The sequence below is a fragment of the Muntiacus reevesi genome, chromosome 10, assembly GCF_963930625.1.
Source record: "Muntiacus reevesi chromosome 10, mMunRee1.1, whole genome shotgun sequence".
Taxonomy (NCBI): domain Eukaryota; kingdom Metazoa; phylum Chordata; class Mammalia; order Artiodactyla; family Cervidae; genus Muntiacus; species Muntiacus reevesi.
Genome location: NC_089258.1, coordinates 17,352,611 through 17,375,066, shown reverse-complemented (window position 1 = coordinate 17,375,066; position 22,456 = coordinate 17,352,611).

The following is a 22,456-nucleotide window of genomic DNA, read 5'->3' as shown; positions in this document are numbered from 1 at the left end:
TCGGGGTCAGTTCTGCGGGACTGCGGGTAGCCGAAGTCCAGCTTTGACTCCCGCTGCTCTCCCCGGACTACACCAGTAGGAGAAAAAAGGGAAAGGAGTACTTGGGACGAGGGCGGACACAGTATGGGGTTTGGCCGGCCTCTCAGCCCTGGACCGAGAGCCTGTTTTCCACCTTTTCTTCCTCTGTTGTCATCCTCGTCCAGCCCCAGTCTTACTGGCTACCTAGCCTCCAGCTAGTCCCAGATGTTCCCAAGGACGAGAATACTGGGATTAGATCAAGGCCCCGCAGTCAGCCTCACACTAGCTCCGTTAACAGATGGACGGATGGGTTCCCCTGCATGCCTAACTTTCAACATCCTAAGCCCTTAGGTTTTTCCCCCTCTCTCAGAAGGTGTTAGGTTGGTACCCCAGGAATGCAAACTCCACTCTATCCTTACTCTTGGCTTCTATCCCCAAGTTTGGGCCAAAATGGTTGTTGTAACTTCAGACATCACCTTAGTTTAGTTTAGTTTGAACTAGTAGTCATTGTCGGAGAAAGCAATGCACCAATCCAGTACTGGCACCCCACTCCAGTACTCTTGCCTGGAAAGATATGATATGGCTTTGCCATTTGTTCTAATCAAATACAGTTTGAGTTGTGAGCCTAACTAGTCACTGTTTTGCAAAATGAAACACCAATTTTACTTGACTAAGAAACTAGTATTCAGACTTGAGTATTTGTCAGGTTTTTAAAAAATCTCTTTTAGAAAGGATCTTGCCAGAAGCCCCACCCTCCAACCACTCTCTACATCTTACAGATTTGAACTTAGTGACATGGCCTTGCCTGGTACTCTAAGCATATTTCTGCCCTCAATAAAATCCTCTTCCAAATAGGGAAGGAAGTATGCCTTTGGATGAACAACTACAACCTGTTTTTATAAACACTTGCAAGTGGTCCTGTACCACACAACTCAGTAGAAATAATTCCTTCCCCTGGGTGTGCTGAACAACTTACTAGGCAAATATAAACTTTGTGGCTGACCCTGTGCTAAATGCTTTACATGTATTTTCCTCTTAAATGCTCAGCAATCCTGCAAAGTGGGCGGGCATTATTAGCCCTCTCATGCACATGAACACTGAAAGATAATAGTGACAAACCGTAGATATACCAAATGATCTAGATATACTACTGAGCTGCTACACAGTATTTTACAAGCATATGGGCCTAAGGAATATAATTTTGTGTACTAAGAAGGACCAGTCTACTCTGTCTAAAGCTGATTAGAATAAAAAACAATGAGAATAAGGCCACTCCTCTATAAGCGCAGGAAGCAGGCCTCGGGTAATATACCAGTGTAAAACTATAGTTATGTCACAACACCAATATTGTAATGTAAAAACAATTGCTTTTGATAAACAGCCAAAGCTAAAAGAGAACTGAAAAAGTTGAACTTGGTATTTCTCGATACTGTCCAGGGGAGAAGAGTGCCCATATTAGAGTTTATTAGTTAGTAATGAGACTGATTTTTTGTATTCAATAAACTTTAACGCTTATTGAATACATGCTGCTCCATTAAGCATAAGTGTTCGTCAGATAATCCCTACCTTTAGGGAGTCCACAGTCAAGGGGGAGAAAGACAAGAGTACAGACAATTTGAACACATCATGATACTATGGGTGGTATGGAACAGGTGAGAAGGCATCCAACCTGGAAGGGAGGGGAGGGAGTTGTCACAGAAGAATTTCTAAAGAACTGATGGCTCTAAATAATATTTTTTTAAAAGAGCTGATGACTAATGGGGTCTTGAAAATTGAACTGGAGACCACCAGCTAAGTGTAAGGAATGGTAGTACAAAAGTATATAGATGGCAAAGAGGGTGAGGCATATTGACTACTGGATATGAAGAGAGAAGGGATAGGCGAGTACATGGAACAGTTAGGCAGTGCCTTATCATGATGGGTCACATATTCATGCTAAGGAGATTGAATGCTATGGCCGGTAGCATCCATTGTCTCCTTGCTTTGGGCAGCGGGTGGGGGTGGATGGAGTTACTTTAACTCGTGGGCAGTTTTCTTGGTGGCATTCTTAATCTAGACATCTTCTGCTTCCCCAGCCAATGGATGGGCACTTGACACAAGCAAAATGAATCAGATGAGAGGAAAAGATGCAGGATAGGGAGTCAAGTGTTTAAACATCTGCACTATAGAGCTGGTGAGGCTCTTGGATCCATGAAAGGATTCCAAGATTGAATGATACTCACAGCTGACAATATTTTCCTTAGCAAACCCAATAACCTAGAGTTTAGTTACTTCATTGTCACATCTCACAACTAGCTATAAATACTGTACTTTAGCTGCTGAAAAGATGTACTCTATAGTTATTGTGATTGTACTTTCTAGCCAAAAATTAAATTGTATTTAATCATCCCTCTTACAGAAAATCTGTACTATGTAGGAATCATTTTTTAGTTAATATGAAAACAGCTTATTCCAGGCACCATCTCCAATTATGATATTCTCATTTATACACCTTAGCCTCTGCTCTGAATCTATCTACTGTTAAGGGAGATAAGTGGACAGTCATTCTTGAATGGTAAGTTGTTGCACTTATTGAAGACTTGCCCTGTTAATTTATCTCAAATATTCCATTATTAAGTTGAATGAATGTTCTGGCTTATCAGTTTTTTAAGTTGTAATTTTGTTTCCTTATGAAGCACAAGCTGGAATCAAGATTGCGGAGAGAAATATCAGTAACCTCAGATATGCGGATGATACCACTCTATGGCAGAAAGTGAAGAAGAGCTAAAGAGCCTCTTGATGAAAGTGAAAGAGGAGAGTGAAAAAGCTGGCTTAAAGCTCAATATTCAGAAAACTAAGATCATGGCATCCGGTCCCATCCCTCAATGGCAAATAGATGGGTAAACAGTGGCTGACTTTATTTTTGGGGGGCCCAAGAAAAAGAAATGCAAAAAAGCAAAATGGCTGTCTAAGGAGGCCTTACAAATAGCTGTGAAAAGAAGGGAAGCCAAAAGTAAAGAAGAAAAGGAAAGATATACCCGTTTGAATGCAGAGTTCTAAAGAATAGCAAGGAGAGATAAGAAAGACTTCCTCAGCGATCAATGCAAAGAAATAGAGGAAAAAAGTAGAATGGGAAAGACTAGAGATCTCTTCAAGAAAAATAGAGATACCAAGGGAACATTTCATGCAAAAATGGGCTCAATAAAGGACAGAAATGATAGGGAGCTAACAGAAGCAGAAGATATTAAGAAGAGGTGGCAAGAATACACAGAACTGTACAAAAGAGATCTCCATGACCCAGATAATCATGATGGTGTGATCATTCACCTAGAGCCAGACATCCTGGAATGTGAAGTCAAGAGGGCCTTAGGAAGCATCACCACGAACAAAGCTAGTGGAGGTGATGTAATTCCAGTTGAGCTATTTCAAATCCTAAAAGATGATGCCGTGAAAGTGCTGCACTCAATATGCCAGCAAATTTGGAAAACTCAGCAGTGGTCACAGGACTGCAAAAGGTCAGTTTTCTTTCCAATCCCAAAGGAAGGCAATGCCAAAGAATGCTCAAACTACCACACAATTGCACTCATCTCTCACGCTAGTAAAGTAATGCTCAAAATTCTCCAAGCCAGGCTTCAACAATATGTGAACCGTGAACTTCCAGATGTTCAAGCTGGATTTAGAAAAGGCAGAGGAACCAGAGATCAAATCGCCAACATCCGATGGATCATCAAAAAAGCAAGAGAGTTCCAGAAAAACATCTATTTCTGTTTTATTGACTATGCCAAAGCCTTTGACTGTGTGGGTCACAATAAACTGGAAAATTCTGAAAGAGATGGGAATAGCAGACCACTTGACCTGCCTCTTGAGAAACCTGTATGCAGGTCAGGAAGCAACAGTTAGAACTGGACATGGAACAACAGACTGGTTCCAAATAGGAAAAGGAGTATGTCAAGGCTGTATATTGTCACCGTGCTTATTTGACTTATATGCAGAGTATACATCATGAGAAACACCGGGCTGGAGGAAGCACAAGCTGGAACCAAGATTGCCGGGAGAAATATCAATAACCTCAGATATGCAGATGACACCACCCTTATGGCAGAAAGTGAAGAAGAACTAAAGAGCCTGTTGATGAAAGTGAAAGAGGAGAGTGAAAAAGTTGACTCAAAGCTCAACACTCAGAATACTAAGATCATGGCATCTGGTCCCATCACTTCATGGCAAATATATGGGGAAACAATGGAAATAGTGGCTGACTTTATTTTTGGGGGCTCTAAAATCACTGCAGATGGTGACTGCAGCCATGAAATTAAAAGACTCTTACTCCTTGGAAGGAAAGTTATGACCAACCTAGACAGCATATTAAAAAGCAGAGACATTACTTTGTCAACAAAGGTCCGTCTAGTCAAGGCTATGGTTTTTCCAGTGGTCATGTATGAATGTGAGAGTTGGACTATAAAGAAAGCTGATCACCGAAGAATTGATGCATTTGAACTGTGGTGTTGGGGAAAAATGTTGAGAGTCCCTTGGACTGCAGGGAGATCCAACTACTCCATCCTAAAGGAGATCAGTCGTGGGTGTTCATTGGAAGGATTGATGCTGAAACTGAAACTCCAATACTTTGGCCACCTGATGCGAAGAGCTGACTCATCTGAAAAGACCCTGATGCTGGGAAAGACTGAGGGCAGGAGGAGAAGGGGATGACAGAGGATGAGATGGTTGGATGGCATCACCGACTCAATGGACATGGGTTTGGATGAACTCTGGGAGTTGGTGATGGACAGGAAGGCCTGGTGTGCTGCAGTTCATGGGGTCGCAAAGAGTCAGACATGACTGAGCGACTGAACTGAACTGACATTTGCAATTGTGTTTGAAATAAGCCATAATGTAATTGTCTCAATTTAATGTGAGCTGTTTTTAGCAATGCAAAAGCTCTGATTGCATTTTTTTCATTTTATCCTTAGTATTAATAAAAGATGGGCATTCATGTTTAATCATATTCACAGATTACCTTAATGAACAGAAATATGTTTCATTATCTTTAAATCAGTGAATTTCAATGTGTTCCAAGGTTACCCCCCAAATGTTGCATCGTATGACACAAAAATGATAAACTTTCCTCCCAAGGTTTTGAATATATTATTTTTGAAAATGAGAATATATCTATCTTTAATTATAAAAATGTATTCATTGAAAAAATAAATTGCAAGAAAGTAGAACAGTATGAGGACTACTTTTAAAATATATAAATTTTATATATAAAAATGCATAAATTTAAAATATATAAAAATGGCTTATACTGTCCAAGACATTTTTGTACAAATTTATTCAAACATAAGCTTAATTCAAATAAGATCATATGACATACTATTTCATAACTTATTTTTTACCTAACATAACAGAGACAGCTTTCAATGACAAATTACCACAAACTTAGTGACTTAAAACAACACTTATTTATTATCTCACAGTTTTTGTTGCCAGGCTGCAATCAGCTGTTGGCCAGGACAGCAGTCCCATCAGAGGTTTGACCATGGAAATATCTGCTTCCAAGCTGTTATTGGCAAGATTTATCTCCCTACAGCTCTAGACTGCGGTTCCATTTTTTTTGCTGACTGTCAGCAGTGGGCTGCTCTCCACTTCTTGGTTCTCTCCATTGACCCTCTTACAACCTGGCAGCTTCTTTAAAGCCAGTAAAGGAGTGAGAATTGTGACCCCATGGACTGAAGCCCATCGGGCGTCTCTGTTCATGAAACTCGTGGAACTGGAATGGATTGCCATGCCCTTCTCCAGGGGATCTTCCCAACCCAGGGATCAAACCCAGGTCTCCTGCATGGTAGGCAGAGTCTTTGCCACTGAGCCACCTGGGAAGCCCATAACAGTAGCATAATCTTCCACTGAACAAGTGTTACATAATTTAACTACTTTCTGTAGAAGGTTGTTTCAAATTCTTCTTTATTATAAACAGTGCTACAATACATTTTTGTGACTTCTCCAGTTATTTCCTTAGGATAATGTCTAAAAATGAAATTGCTGAGTCGAACGGTATATGCTTTTAAAAACAATTTGCATATTACAAAATAGCCATCCAGAAAATTAATCCCATCCAGTAAGAACGTATGAGTGCTGGTTCATGCACGTACTTGCCTTATCCATAAATTTAAGCTTTACCATTCTAATGGTGAAAAACTATGTTTCATAGCTTTAATCTGTATCGCTTTATTGGTAAAGTCAAACATGTTTATATGTCTACTGGACATTTGTTTTATGGATTGTCTTCTCATGACCTTTGCCTAGCATGCAACTGTGAAAAACTATATGTTAACTGCTCTTTATGGATTGCAAATATTTCCCCTAATTTGTGTTTGTTAATATTTGGCAGAATTCTTGGTCTTGTAAAAGTTTTAAATTTTTTTCAGAAATCAATTCTATTGGTCATTTTCTTAATGCCTTCTGCCTTTGACGCAATGCTTAGTAATACCTTTCCCACTTGAGAAGTATAAAAATTTCCACACATTTGTGGTTCTAAAATTCTTATAGTTTCAAATGTTATTTAACTTTTCATTGTTCTGGAATTGTGTTGTAAGATTGATTAATTGTGACAAACATGACAAGTGTGTGTGTGTTTTACTTGAGTTATTTTAGATGGGCAACTCTAGAGCTAGTTTTAAAAATGAGTCACTTGTTGCTGTGGATTTGTGGGAAATAGAGAACGAATCAGCACTGTGGAATGTTTCTTCATAATGCGGTTCTCTGAGTGCATTTATTTCCAGTAAAATCCACTTTTCCTGAAATTTTATGGAACTATGTCACTTGTGCTATAATAACATTATATAAGAGGACATACTTAGTGATGAAATTGACAACAGGGAATAAATTAAAAGGATCTAGGACAAGGACCAAACCACAGAAGCCCTTAATTAAGAGAGCAGGATATTCTTGCCAAAACACAATTACTTTCAAAAGCAATCACATTGAGGCCCAGGGCACTGAAGGTTCTGTTGAGAAAGTGGAGTTATTCTTCACTACAAGTGGGAAATCAAAGATAGTTGGGGAGCAGTGGGAGGCCAAGACTGAGCTCAGGCTTGGCTGGAGTGTAAAGCAAGTCTCTTGGGTATGCTCTCCTGCCCCAGTGGAATGCAAAGAAGACTGAGTCAAAAAGAAATTTTGGTGACCGGAACGCCAAAGTGGCTTGTTGAGCTTTGATGTCTCTTAAATGAACTAATGTGTGAAATGAAGAAGCAAAAGCAAATATGAGATTCAAATTCTGTGACTTGTTCGCCTGCGATTCCCAACACTCAGCACAGAGTCTGGCTCAGTGTGGGTTCTCAGTGTTAATTTCCTCTCCCTTTCGCCTGAGCCATCCTCTCACTTAACTCAACATCTGTCATTTAGCACAGGGACTGGAATATTATTAAGCACTTAGTGAATGTTTATGGAATGAATGTACACATGGTTTGAAGAAATAAATGTACAGGTATTCAAGAGGAAATTTAGTTACATACAAACAATCATACAGCCAATTTATGAAGAGCCTATTTCTATACCAAGTGCTTTGTGTACTTAGCTCATTTAACCTTCATAATAACCCCATGATATAAATATTATTAATATTATTGTTCCAATTTTGCATGTGAAGAAACAGAAGATCAGAGAGGAACCAAAGTTATCCGACTACGTGGAGGAATCAATGTTTAAAACATTGAGCTGACTACAAAGCCCAAGTAGTTTCCCAGTATTCCTTTAGAGCCTCTAAAAACTTCACAGATCACTAAGGAGAGACACCTCTAATCATTGTATACGCATGTGTGCTCCCGAGGTATTTCCTGGGTGTTTATCTTCCAAAATGGACACATCCAAAGATTATGCAAGATCACAGGAGCCAGAGAGAGCTCATTAACCTTTCAAATTCCTTCAACTCGGCTCCCCCGGGGAAGAAAGACAACAGATGGTCAACTTGCTGTTCACTTCCTCAGCTGCATGACTATTTATAGAGACATTTAACTTGACAGACTGGTTGGAATTTCTAGTGGATATAGGAGCTGACACATTCAAGTTTAGCCTGAGCTTTAACACCTGCTTATTAAATCTGTTCAAAAGGCAGCCACTAGCCCAATATAATGGGAAACGGTTTACTAGAAAGAGTGGTGGGTGGGAAATAGGAAATATGGGTCCAGCTCACTGTTTTATGATGATTACTTTTATTATAAATTTTTTCATTTGGCAAATGCTTTTTGAAATATCTGTTTTATGCCAGACTTTGCTCTATTCTATGTATTTAGCAAAAAAGGGTTGAGGGAGACCATCACATAATGGTTTCTTCTGCTGAAGAGGCAAACATGGTTAGTATATGTAAGCCATCATTCTTAAGCAATTTGCATCCAGATTTATGTGCTCCTTTCTCAGAAAGTAAGCTACACTGAAGGAAGAGAAAATCGGTCTCCTACAGATGCGTGTGCTGGCTTACTTGTACCTTTAGAACCTTGCCCCTTTGGTGGTGTCCTAAATGAAGAGAGCTATGACTAGATGTTAACATAAGTCACAATTTCTGCGCTAAGGAACATTGGAGAGTGGGGAGGGATGGACGAGCTTTCTTCCTTGCTGAAACATGTGCCCAGTTATCTCTGCTGTGCCTTTCCCTTCTGAGTTAGGCCCCAACTTTATCAGATGAGCATGTCAGCTTGGGGGTCCAGGACTGTTTTGTCACTTGAAGAAATCCCAGCTTTAGCCAAGGGCTAGAGCAGTCCAGATACACCCAAATACAGTTTAGTCCTGGGCAGGAAGAAGCTGCTTTTTGAAATCCTGTAGCTCCTCTCCTTTCCTTGGTGCCCTCAACTTCCATGTCATTATGACGGTGGGGCTGACACTGCAGAGGAGGAAGCTCCTGTTTTTGGCAGGTCTGAAGAGACAAACTTTCCTCTAACTTTTAGCAATTTTGAGTCTAGTGATGTCACATACTTGTACATATTAACTTGAGCTAGACCTTGCCGGGTTATGCCTTATACCTTAAAGCCATTCTCATATCCTTCTTCTCACTAACACAAAAACTTTGTGGGGTATTTATTAATTTCAGTCTAAATGAAGAAATATGAGTTCAATCAAATGTAATGATATGTCCAACCACAGAGATGGTGAGTAGTGAAGCTGGTATCAAAACCATGTCTCTGATTTCCATTCCCTGTATGTAGGCAGGATTCTAACGTGTTTTCCAAGAGTTCCTGCCTACCTTCCACATACACATCCTGAATCATCCTTGGACTGAATCTGATGGGTTTTCCTGCTGTGATTAGGTTATGTTATCTGGCACAGTTGATGATAAGAAAAAGAGAGGACCCTGGTGGGCCTAACCTAATCACATGGGACCTTTGAAAACAGAGGATTTTCTGTAGCTGGTAGCCATGGCACAAATCAGAGATTGGAAGTATTAGAAGGATTTAATGCCCTGTTGTTGGCTTGATGATGGAGGGGCCAGGTAGAAAGGATTTGAGAGCCAATGGCCCACAAGGAAACTAGGCCTTCAATCCTGCAACTGAGTCCTGCCAGTAAGGATGTACTTGAGAGTAGGTTCTTCCCCAGAGCCTCCAAGTGGGAACTCAGTCCACTGATGCCTTAATTACAGCTTCATGAGACCCTCAGCAAGGAGCCAGTCATGCTGAGCCAGGCAGGGCCTCTGACCCATAGAACTGTGAGTTAATAAATGGGTGTTGTCTTAAGCCATTAAATTTGTGGTAATTTGTTTTGCAGCTTGCTTTTCTTGCTAAATCTTAGGACTCAGAGTAAGTTTTTAAAATTTTCTGATCTTCATTTTCGTTTGAAAGAGAATTGGTATGTTTTTTAAGGTACTTCCAGCTCAGATGATTCTAAGATTCTTAAAACTGTGTTTTTATAAAGATGGAAAGAAGATAGTACACATGAAAGCACTTTAATCTTGAGAAAACATGTGAATTGAGAATAGTAATCAATCTAATGATGTTTCTAGTCATCTGATGCCCTCTTGGGATTTTCTAGGACAGTTTCCCATGAAAAGTAATCCCATGAAAAGCCCTAAAAGTAATTTTGGGGCTACAGCTGTGGACATATACGGAGAAGAGACTTTCTGACTCCCCAGGGACTCCTCTGCACTGTGGCAGACTTTAGGGAGCATACAGAAGGAAGGACACCCTCTAGCATCTTGAAGAACCCAAGCTACAGGGTTGGAGGTGCGGTAGGAATGAGGTGCAGCTCCAGCCTGGCAGTGTGAGAGGATGGTGTCCACATAAATAAGCCGAGACAATAAAGTGATCAGAAGCTCCAGAGGAGGAAGAGAGGCTTTGTCAGAGGCATCTGTGAGCTTGGATTGGGTTTTGAAGGGAAGGGGTTTCCCAGCCACACTAGATGGAGCGGCACAAACAGAAGCAACAGCATAAGCGAAGATGTGGTTAATAGTTGCTGATCCTAAAGCCCAGGTGGGTATTCAGTCAGTGGGAACTCTTAGTTGATTATTGCTGGAGCCTTGGAGTGAACATGCTGGAGGGAGATTAGGGTACCTCTGTGCTAACATTTGAGTCTGTTATCACCTCTCTAATATTAACTCCATATAACTGCTAACTTCAATCTCATGCATATACTCTCAGAAGGATAGTTTTGTTGTGCTTTACTTTCTGTAGTTGGGCTTTCCAGGTGGTGCTATTGGTAAAATAACCCACTTAATGCAGGTAGATGTAAAAGACGTGGGTTTGATCCCAGGGTCGGGAAGTTCCCGTGGAAGAGGGCATGGCAACCCACTTCACTATTCTTGCCTGGAAAATCCCATGGACAGAGGAGCCTGGTGGGCTGCAGTTCACAGGGTTGCATAGAATCAGACATGACTGAAGCGACTTAGCACACACACAGTTTCTGTAGTTAGAATAATCAAATTAATACGCACATATTGAGTCTGTCCTTTCCAATGTCCTCAACATCACCCCTTTCTGTTACCCAACTCAAGATTCCATTAGGCTCTCCTAAAGAGTAGGAATCATTTGTCCAAAATATGAACTTAATGTAAGCTATGACTAATAGTGCTGAAATAAGAAATGCTGGAAATCTAACACTTTGGCCACCTGATGCAAAGAACTGACTCATTGGAAAAGACCCTGATGCTAGGTAAGATTGAAGGCAAAAGAAGAAGGGAACAGCAAAGGGTGAGATGGTTACATAGCATCACCAACTCAATGGACATCAATTTGAGCAAACCCTGGGAAATAATGAAGGACAGGGAAGACTGAAGTGATGCAGTTCATGTGGTCACAAAGAGTCAGGCATGCCTTAGCAAATGAACAACAGCAGCAAGAAATACTGGACTGTAAACTTCTTGAGGACAGGAGTCTTGCTTTTCATATCTCTATAGGACTCAGCACAGTTTCTTGCACACAGCAAATGTTCACTGTTAAATTAAATTTAAGTTTTATTAGCATGCAAAAAAAAAAAAAAAAAAGGAGCAAAGATCATATAAAAATCTCCCCAATGGATAGTTTTCAGGCCTTTTGCACACACCAACCAGAGCAGCCTCAAAGCACAGAGCCAATTGGTTAGAGCACATTTTTCTTGGAAAATATCACATTTCAGATCCTGTTCCTGGGAGAAAGTTGTTCAGCTGCCAGAGGCAAGCTTGGAAGAAATCCCCTCTCCACACTAGATCCAAGTTGTTGTTCTCAGTCACAGGAGACTCATTTATTACTACTCAGAAGTGGATAGTTAAATTACACAATTATGGATAATAGTGTGACATTAACTAAGGAAATGTAAAGTAGTTCCTAAGCATTGCTAATCGTCTTCCACCACTATATGGAGTTAAAGATCAGAAATGATGGAAGCTTGATTAATCTTTTGTTTCTTTTTGGTGGGAAAAAATGTTTCCCCTGAGATCTGGAGGAAGAAATCTTAGAGGTTATCTATTTCTCTAATGTTTAGTCTACCAATACTTTATTCATTGAGCAATGCTAATTACTGAATGCCTACTATGACTCAGACACAGGGCTGGCCTCTATATTTGAGCTGCAAATGAGATCAGTGTGGTTGTTTGTCCTTATATGAAGCTTCAAACCCAGAAGTTAGAAATTTCAAGAGTGTAAAGTATGACCAAGGGCAAAGATGCGCCAGGAGCATGGTCTCAGGAAACTAATCTTGTTCAGGGAGATGAGAGTCTCTAAGGAAATGATATTTCAGGTGTAAGCTAAAGATGAATGTGAGTTAGTGAGAGGAGGGAGATAAGAGATGGTGCGAGGGATTCCAGATTAAAGGAATAACCATATTCATGTAAGCTTGCCCTTATTACATAGAAAAATCAGACTGAATTTCTAAAAGAGAAAGGATGCTCTGGGTGGAGAAGGCAAATTTGAGATTTTAGACTTAGACCAACCTCATTGCTGGAGTAGGAAAAGGCAACCCACTACACTATTCTTGCCCGGAGAATGCCTGGACAGAGGAGCCTGACGGGCTATACAGTCCACGAGTTCGCAGATTTGGACAATACTGAAGCGACTTGGCACGCGTGCACTCAACCTCAATGCATTTACTGAGAATTGTGCCACCTTGTGGCAGTTAGTTATCAATGCACATACTGTGAATCAACAGGTTTTCTTGGAATCCTTGGATTTTTTTGAGAGGGAAGGTCCTTGCTTTAGAAAACAACTATTCCATTTCCATAGATTTCTAACCTTATTGAGAAGGATACAAATAATTATATGCCTCTCCCTATGAGTCATGTTTTGAATGGTATCTATAAAACAAAAATCCACTTCTTTTTCCTTTTTTCCCTCTGTAACTGACTGTTATTTGGTCACTGAGTCGTGTCCGACTCTTTGCCACCCCATGGAATGCCAGGAGTCTGCCAGGCTCTTCTGTCCATAGGATTTCCAGCACTAGCAATACCGGAGTGGGTTGCCATTTCCTTCTCCAGTTAACTGGATAATCCTGGCTAAATTATTAAGTTGATATAATTCCATTTAAAAGCAAGGAAACCTGATTTTTTGTTTTATTTAGTTTTGTAAAATGCCAATTCTGCCTTAGGAAAGTTATCTTCCTCTCTGTGTGCTAGTTCTTCATTTGAAAATGGGAATACCTACCTCATTATGCAACTTCAAGGAAACATAAACCTAAGTACATGTGTACTTGATAAATGTTTATTCCTTCTGTAGCCTTTTTGTGGACAAAAGTTCCATTTTATTAGCTTATTTATTCTTGTTTACGTCACTGAGAGCCCCCTGGGAATCTAGGGGTTCCATTCTTGTCCTCTAATTCCAATCAAATTCAACCTTCTTGTTTTACAGATGAATAAACTATGACACAAGAGAAAGGAAGTGATCTATTTCTGCTCTTGATGTTAAATTGCATGTCAATTTACTTCCAGTCACTATAAAGAAGCAGCTAGTAAAAATAAGGCCTTGGGCCTTCCAGAAATGCAAACGAGTCCATTATGGCAGGCAAGGAGTGAGCAGGGGGGAGGAGGGGCATGGGAAATTAACGTAGAATGTTAATTGTAGTTGAGATTTGGAAACATCTTGATAAATGCATTTAAAAATGTTCATTCATATGTTTGGAATAGTTCAATCACAGGTTTAAAGTTATAAAGTTATAAAGCTTACTGTGTAAGCTCACAGTAAGAAATTATTTCCAGTGAGAATAAGAACCGAAAGCAATGGGCTTAACCAGACAAAAGAGATGTAGGTTGAATGTGGATGGAAATTCTTGACTGCAACACTACACATGCTACAGAAATTCTTCCATCCTGGAAAAGAACCCAGGCAGCAGTATTCTTAGAAAAGACCTTTATGAATCTGAGCGTTTCCAAGCTTAACCATGCACGATAAAGATTTAATCTATGTAAAGAGCCTTTAAGATGTGCGTTTTTAAAGGGGCTCCCTGTTTGATTTTCTTTTTAACAAATTCTGAGGAATGAAGGTGGAGAGTTTAGAAGCCTCTGGATATAGTACATCCACATACAAGCTATGAGACTGTGATCCCAATAACACTCTAAGAGTGTCTTCTGTTTACATACATCCCGCATCTCCCTCCTATGTTCCAACAGTTTATTAGACCCTTTTACTTGCTTGTCCCACAGCAACATTCTAAACTCAACATTCTAAAACTGGATCCTCTCTTTCCCTCAAATTGCTTCTGCTTCTAACTGAGTGGAGGAACCTCTTTTTATCTGTCGGTTCAAGTCAGAGACCAGGAGTCATCCTCCATCCCCTTTACCTCCCTGCTCACTGGTGTTCTGTCCCATGGACCCCACCTCCTCAGAACTTCTTGGATTACTCTGCTCTTCTCCACCTGTGGAATGACTGCCCTAACTTGGGTTCTTGACATTCCTGGCCTGGGTTACTGCTCCTGCTTCCTGAGTGATCTCTCAGGGTAGTCTGACTGCTTCTATGCCTCCTTCTATACTGCCCTCCCAGGTATGCCTTCCATACCACAAATCTGATCATTCCACTCCCTCTTTAAACACCTCATTTACCACATCTTTAAAAGTCCATACTCCGTAGGGTGATACGCAAAGTGCTTTATGACCTTGCCTGCCTGGTTAACATCATGTCTCCTCCACCCATGTCCCTCAATTCTTTAATCTGACTGTGCAGACTATGAGTGGTTTTTCTCCCCAGATCTGTCTAGCCTTCCTTTTCCTTGTTCATGCTCCTCTCTTGTCCTATCACCCCTCTTCTTTTCTCCTCCTTCATGCTTCAGCTCAGTTATTATTTCTTCTCTCTACATCCTAGACCAATTTAGGAGCCTATGCTCTGAAAAGGAATGTATTAATGCAGTACATTTCAGTTTACAAAGTACTTTTAAATACAAAACTATTCAATTCCTTTCAAAAACTAGATAAAGTAGATTTATACCCATTTTATAGACAAGGCTCAGAGAGTTGACTTGTTCACAGCTAGTCAGTGACAGACCTGGGACTATAACCAGGTCATATAGTGCAGGGCTCTTTCTCCTGTACCCTGTGGAGTAAAATCAGAGAAGAAAGTAGAGGGTGTGTCATCCAAACTGTGACAGACTGTCATCAAGAAAGTGAGGGCCATAAGAGAAATCTTCCTTCTTGCTTGCCACCCACCCCCAACCCTGTCAATGTGATTTAGAGTATTCAAGAAGAGAAGAAAAGTCTATTGGGTTTATTCATAGTTTTACTCCTACTGTTTTTCTGTCTTCCGCACTGACATTCCAGAATTCCTTCTTCTATCATTTTGGTCTCAAGAACATCTTTTGCGGTATGTCTCAGTTAAGTGCAGTTCAGTCGCTCAGTCGTGTCCGACTCTTTGCTAACCCATGAACCGTAGCACTCCATGCCTCCCTGTCCATCACCAATTCCCGGAGTCCACCCAAACCCATGTCCATCGAGTTGATGATGCCATCCAACCATCTCAACCTCTGGCATCCCCTTCTCCTCCTGCCCTCAGTCTTTCCCAGCATCAGGGTCTTTTCCAATAAGTCAACTCTTCACATCAGGTGGCCAAAGTATTGGAATTTCAGCTTCAGCATGAGTCCTTCCAATGAACACCCAGGACTGATCTCCTTTAGTATGGGCTGGTTGGATCTCCTTGCAGTCCAAAGGACTCTCAAGAGTCTTCTCCAACACCACAGCCCAAAAGCATCAATTCTTCGGTGATCTTTATAGTCCAACTCTCACATCCATACATGACCACTGGAAAAACCATAGCTTTGACTATGGACCTTTGTTGGCAAAGTAATGTCTCTGCTTTTTAATGTGCTGTCTAGGTTGGTCATAACTTTCCTTCCAAGGAGTAAACATGTTTTAATTTCATGGCTGCAATCACCATCTGCAGTGATTTTGGAGCCCAGAAAAATAAAGTCAGCCACTATTTCCACTGTTTCCCCATCTATCTGCCATGAAGTGATGGGACTGGCTGCCATGTCTGCTGATGACAAATTTTAGTTTTTCTTCCTCTAGGTGTGTTTTGATTTTCCCCTTATTCCTGAGGGATATTTTCACTGGATATAGAATTCTGCATTCATAGTTCTTTTCTTTCTGTATTTGAAGTATGCTGTGCCACTTAATTCTGGTTGGATGATTTTTAATGAGAAATATGGGCATTTGGCTTTCTCCATAGGTAAAATGTCATTTCTTGGTCCTTCCTAAATATGAGACCTGATGTTTTAAAACACCTAGAAGAAAACATAGGCAGAACACTCTCTAACATTTCAATCCATCTCCTAGAATAATGAAAATAAAAGCAAAAGCAAACACATGGGACTTACTTAAATTCAAAAAATTGCACAGCAAAGGAAACAATAAATGAAGTGATAAGACAACCCATAAATTGGAAGAAGATATTTGCAAATGATGTGACGAACAAGGGATTAGTCTTCAGAATTTACAAACAGCTCATGTTGCTTAACAGCATAAAAAAAAAAAAAAATCCGATCAACAAATGAGCAGAAGACCTAAATAAACATTTCTCCTAAGAAGACATACAGTGGCCAAGAGGTACATTAAAATGTGTTTAACATCACTAATTATTAGAGAAATGCAAATCAAAACTACAGGAACAATGGCTATCATAAAAAAATCCACGAATAAGTGCTGGCGAGAGTGTGGGGAGAGGGGAACCCTCCTACACTGCTGGTGGGAATGTAAATTGGTACAGCCACTATAGAGAACAGTATGGAAGTTTCTTAAGAAACTAAAAATAGAGCTACCATATGACCCTATAATCCCACTCCTGGGCAAATATCCAGAGAAAAACATGATCCAAAAGGATACATGCACCCCAATGTTCATTGCAGCCCTGTTTACAATAGCAAGGACATGGAAGCAACCTAAATGTCCATCGACAGAGGAATGGATAAAGATGATGTGGCACACATATATAATGGAATACTACTTAGTCATTTAAAAGAATGAAACAATGCCATTTGCAGCAATAGGGAGAAACCTAGAGATTGTCATACTGAGTGAAGTAAGTCAAATAGAGAAGGACAAATATTGTATGACATCCCTTATATGTGGAATCTAAAAAGACATGATACAAATGAACTTACTTACAAAACAGGAGGAGACTCACAGACTTTGAGAAAGAACCTATGGTTGCCGGGGGAAGAATGGGGGGAAGGGATAGTTAGGGAGTTTGGGATGGACTTGCACACACTGCTATATTTAACATGGATAGCCAACAAGGACCTCCAGTATAGCACATGGAGCTCTGCTCAACGTTATCTGGCACCCTGGATGGGAGGGGAGTCTGAGGGAGAAAGTGTACATGTAGATGCATGGCTGAGTCACTTTGCTGCTCACCTGAAACTATCACAACACTGTTAATCAACGTTGACAATACAAAATAAAAAGCTTAAAAATTTTTCTTAAATTAAAAAAATTGAATAAAAAGACACTTCTCCTTGGAAGAAAATCTATGACAAACCTAGACAATGTATTAAAAAGCAGAGGCACCACTTCGCTGACAAAGGTCCATATAGTCAAAGCTATAGTTTTCCCAGTAGTCATGTACAGATGTGAGAGTTGGACCATAAAGAAAGCTGAGTGCCAGAGAATTGATGCTTTTGAACTATGGTGTTGGAGAAGACTCTTGAGAGTCCGTTGGACAGCAAGGAGATCAAACTAGTCAATCCTAAAGGAAATCAGTCCTGAATATTCTTTGGAAGGACTGATGCTGAAGCTGCAGCTCCAATACTTTGTCCACCTGTTGCAGAAACCCAACTCATTAGAAAAACCCTGATGATGGGAAAGATTGAAGGCAGAAGGAGGAGGGGACGACAGAGGACGAGACAGTTGGATGACATCATTGACTCAAAGGGCGTGAGTTTGAACAAGCTCCAGGAGATGGTGAAGGATAGGGAAGCCTGGTGTGCTGCAGTCCACGGGGGTCACAGAAAGTCAGACACGACTGAGTGAGTAAGCACAGCACAGCACATGGCCCTTCTCTGTGCCTCAGTTTCCTCATCTGCAGTGTGATATTGAGGCAGGAAATAGATGGGCCCCCGGCTGAGCAGCTAAAATTTGCACTCTAAGATGAAGGTAGGAGAGGCCGAGCCCTGCCCAGAACAAAAGATAAGGGACTATGTATTTCTCATTCTTGAATGCAAGGAGACCTTCCTGACTATACAGCTCCTTGAAGGTCAAAAAGGGAGCAGCCACCACCCTGTAGCAGGTGATGTCAACATACCCATAGTCCTCTTTGCTAGAATCCATCTTTGCTAAGAGATGTGCATGCACTCATGGGAGGATGCTGAGATATACCAAATACAGACTCAGAACCAGGCAAAGCAAGATGATTCGTCAAAGGAAACCCAGAAGGAACGCCCCATAAAAGCAATCTAAACCACCATGAGGGTTCAACTCTCTCTGAGCCTGCCTGTGTGCATCCACATGTACTCTTTTTCCTCTTAATAAACTTGTTTCACTATTTTCTGTCTTTGTGGGAATTCATTTCTGCAAAGCTGAAGGGCCAGAGCCTCGTCACTGGCCTCTTGTCTAGGAGTTAGGATCCCACACTCACTGCTGCAGCCCAACCTCAATCTCTGAACCGAAACCCTACTTCAAGCCGTTACAGCTGAGGCCACCCAAGATCACACATGCAGTGCTTCGTTGGTCAGACGTGTCCGACTCTCTGTGACCCCATGCACTGTAGCCCGCCAGGCTCTTCTGTCCACGGGGATTCTCCAGGCAAGAATACTGGAGTGGGTTGCCTTGCTCTCCTCCAGGGAATCTTCCCAACCCAGGGATCAAACTCAGGTCTCCCACACTGCAAGCGGATTCTTTACTGTCTGAGCTACCAGGGAAACCCCAAGATCATATTTGGTGCCAAAACCCAGGAACTCAAGGTAAACTGCAGGCCTTGCTCAAGTGCAGCTTAAGGTCCCTGACTGTTGCTCTTCCCCTCTTTTTCTTGCTCTCTGCTTTGCTCTCTTTTCAATACCCACAGGGCATAAACTCTGTTCTCCCACTGCGCTATCTTCCCCCCAAAGTTGGGGGTGGCAAGGGTACTCCCCAGGTCACAAAGATTCAAATAACACTTGAGTGACAGCTGACACTGTCCTTTGGGACCTGGTGAAAACGTGATTTCCCATCGTGAAGGAGCCCGTGAGGTTTCTCTCGCTCTCTCACTGTCCAGTGTGGGACCCTCCACTATACTTTTCTTTCGCGTTTTACTTTCACAACAATGTATCTTTCTCACTTTGTATCTCCATGCCCTTTTAAGGGAGGATTTCTTGGACATCATTCCTAAACTGAGTCCCTGCTCTGCCAAACTCAGTACTGTCTATGTCAGACAAAATTCTCAGATGATTCCCAATTCTGTCTTTGTTGCTAGACATACAGGGCAAAGCATTTTGGGTTCTTCTGCTATTTCGTTTCTTACTTTACTCAGTGCCCAAAATTTACTATGAGAATTTGTCTCTCAGCCTCCAACCTTGAACCCTGTGCCATATTCCATAACACCCAACTTCAATTTCTCCAAGGGGCCCTCTTTGTATCTATTGGACTCCTTCACTCCAGGCTTTGACAGCCTATGCATTGTTATGAACAGCCTATCTGGCTGGCCACTACCCAAAAGCCCCAATTAGAAACTTTGTAGATGCTCGGTTACGAGCAATATACCCCAGTGTAGGAAGACTTATCGTAGGACGTAAGCTGTGTAGACAATGGACCCCTCCAAGGGAAAATCCTGGCAACCTGTGTACAATGATTCAAATGTTCCCCACCCCGGCCACACTGGGGGACACTTTGGGCAAGGCACCAAGGAAGACCAGAGACATCTGGCCAGGAATTGATGGCAGAGTAGAGGATGTTTGAAACCCCATCAGGTTTGAAAGGAACTTGGGGGACACCCTGAACCCCTTCAGATTAAAGCCTCCTGGTAAATGTTTCTGGGACACCAGATTCCATTTGTAGAACTTTCTTGTTCTCAGTTGCAAGTTACCCGACATGGGAGGATCCCTCTCCAAGCCAGAAGAAACATCTCTGAAGTGTATCTTTAAGAACTGGAAAATTTTTTTAAATAGAAGGGCTTATAAAGGAAAATCTTAAGTTGTATAAGTTGGGAAATGGAGAAAAAATAGTCTGGAAAGAGGTCTCTAAATTATAATACCATTCTGAAATTGGATCTTTATAGCTGCAGGATGGGAAAGTGGACTGAAGTTTCCTATATTCAGGCTTTCAAGGTTCTTGACCAAAATCCTGCCCTATATAGCTCTTGTAATCCAAAACGTGGGGAACCAGAAGCTTTCCTGACATTTCATATGATCCCCTTCTATGTTCTCCCATCTCTCAGAGGGGATCACCAGGCTCCCCTGACTCCTGACAGTATCTCTACTTCTCCGGAGTCACTCACTTCTCTGCTGTCACGTACTATTCCCCTTCTCTGACCAATCCCAGCCTCTACCTCCCTATGTCCCTCAATACTCTTTATCCCAAAGAAGAGACACTAGTCCCTCCGGGGTCACTTGTAGTAGAGCTTCCTCTCACCCAGGATCAGGGAAATTATGTTCTCTTAGGGAAGTGGCAAGAAATTCAGGCAAGGCTTTACTGGGGCTCCTGTGCCAGCTACAGGAGGGAGCAAAAACAAGAAATAAGTTCTCTCACTTGCTCCCCAGGGCAGGAGCAGGGCAGGGTGGGCAAGCTCATTCCTTATATGGGGTGAGGGTAGGGGTATGTCCAGGGGTCAGGCAGGAGGGGTGGCTTAGGTTGTTTACCCACCCCTTTGTGGTGTTGAGTGCTGGGGGCATGCCCAGCACCCTGTTTTGCTCCCAACACCCAGTTTTTGCTCCCAGCTCTTCAGAAATGGCAGTTGGGATTTTTGTCTTTTTGTGTCTTTTGGTCCAGAATTTGCCCCAACTGCACATGCACCATTATTTTTACTCTCATATAATTTCTTTGTATTTTCTAGCTCAAGGATAGGTGTGTCCAGGTGCAAGGATTGCAGCATGCATCAAAGGGTCTCAGGTCCCAGGCCTGACTCATGATCAATCATAGGTATGAAAGCAACTTTCAAAGGTATTTCTGAAATAAAAGTGATATCATGACAATCATCATGAAACTGTGAAGTGGGACAGATTTTGACCCTTTAGATGTCAGCTGTTGACTAAATTCAGCAGACTTTGCATTGATCTTTTCAAACAAATCAAATATGGAGCTATGACCTAAGAAAAATGGGCAATTGTCCCTTCAGCAAATCATCGGGAAGATGGTGTGGTACCCAGTACAGCTCTAGCTGTTACCCTGTACTGTCCTCCTGTTGCTGGCAACAAAATTAATAGGTTAGTGCAAAAGTAATTATGGCTTTGCACTGTTGAACATTGCCATTTAACATTAGAATGCATTCTTAAGTAAATGTGGTTATGTTATACATCATTTTTAATGCCCGTTTCTCGCTTTATGTATTTTTTCTAATGACATTACTTACTGTTTATTTTGTATTTATTTTAAATTAGGGAGATGTCAGACAAAAAGCAAGTTTGAGCAATTTTCAAAATGGATTGTGAGGGAGTGGAGATAACACAACATCAATAAGGCATCTGGCCCAGGAACTGCTAATGAATGTATAGTCCAGAGGTAGTTCAAGAAGTTTTGCAAAGGAAACAAGAGCCTTGAAGATGAGAAGCACAGTGGCTGGCCATGGGAAGTTGACAACAACAAACTGGGAGAATCATCCAAGCTGATCCTCTTATGAAGAAGTTGCCAAAGAACTCAACGTCAACCATCTTATGGTCATTCAGCATCTGAAGCAAACTGGAAAGGTGAAACATCTCAGTAAGTGGGTGCCTCATGAGCTGACTGAAAATCAAAAACATTGTCATTTTGAAGTGACTTCTCTTATTCTCTGCAGTCACAAAGAACCATTTCTCGATTGGATTGTGATGTACAATGAAAAGTGAACTTTATACAACAACTGGTGGTGACCCTCTCAATGACTGGACCAAAAAGAAGCTCCAAAACACTTCCCAAAGCCAAATTTGCACCCAAAAAAGATCATGGTCACTGTTTGGTGGTCTGCTGCCCATCTGATCCACTAGAGCTTTCTGAATCCCAGCAAAACCATTACATCTGAGAAGTATGCTCAGCAAATCAATGAGTCACACTGAAAACTACAATGCCTGCAGCCAGCATTGGTCAACTGAAGGGACCCAATTCTTCTGCACCACTATGCTCAACCACACATCACACAACCAACACTTCAAAAGTTGAGTGAATTGAGCTATGCATTTTTGCCATATTCACCTGACCTCTTGCCAACCGACTACCACTTCTTCAAACATCTTGACAACTTTTTGCAGGGAAAATGCTTCCACAACCAGCAGGAAGCAGAAAATGCTTTCCAAAAGTTCATTGAATCCTGAAGCACAGATTTTTATGCTGCAGAAATAAACAAACTTATTTTTCATTGGCAAAAATGTGTTGATTGTAATGGTTCCCATTTAATGAGTGTTTGAGACTAGTTATAATGATCTAAAATTCACAGTCTGA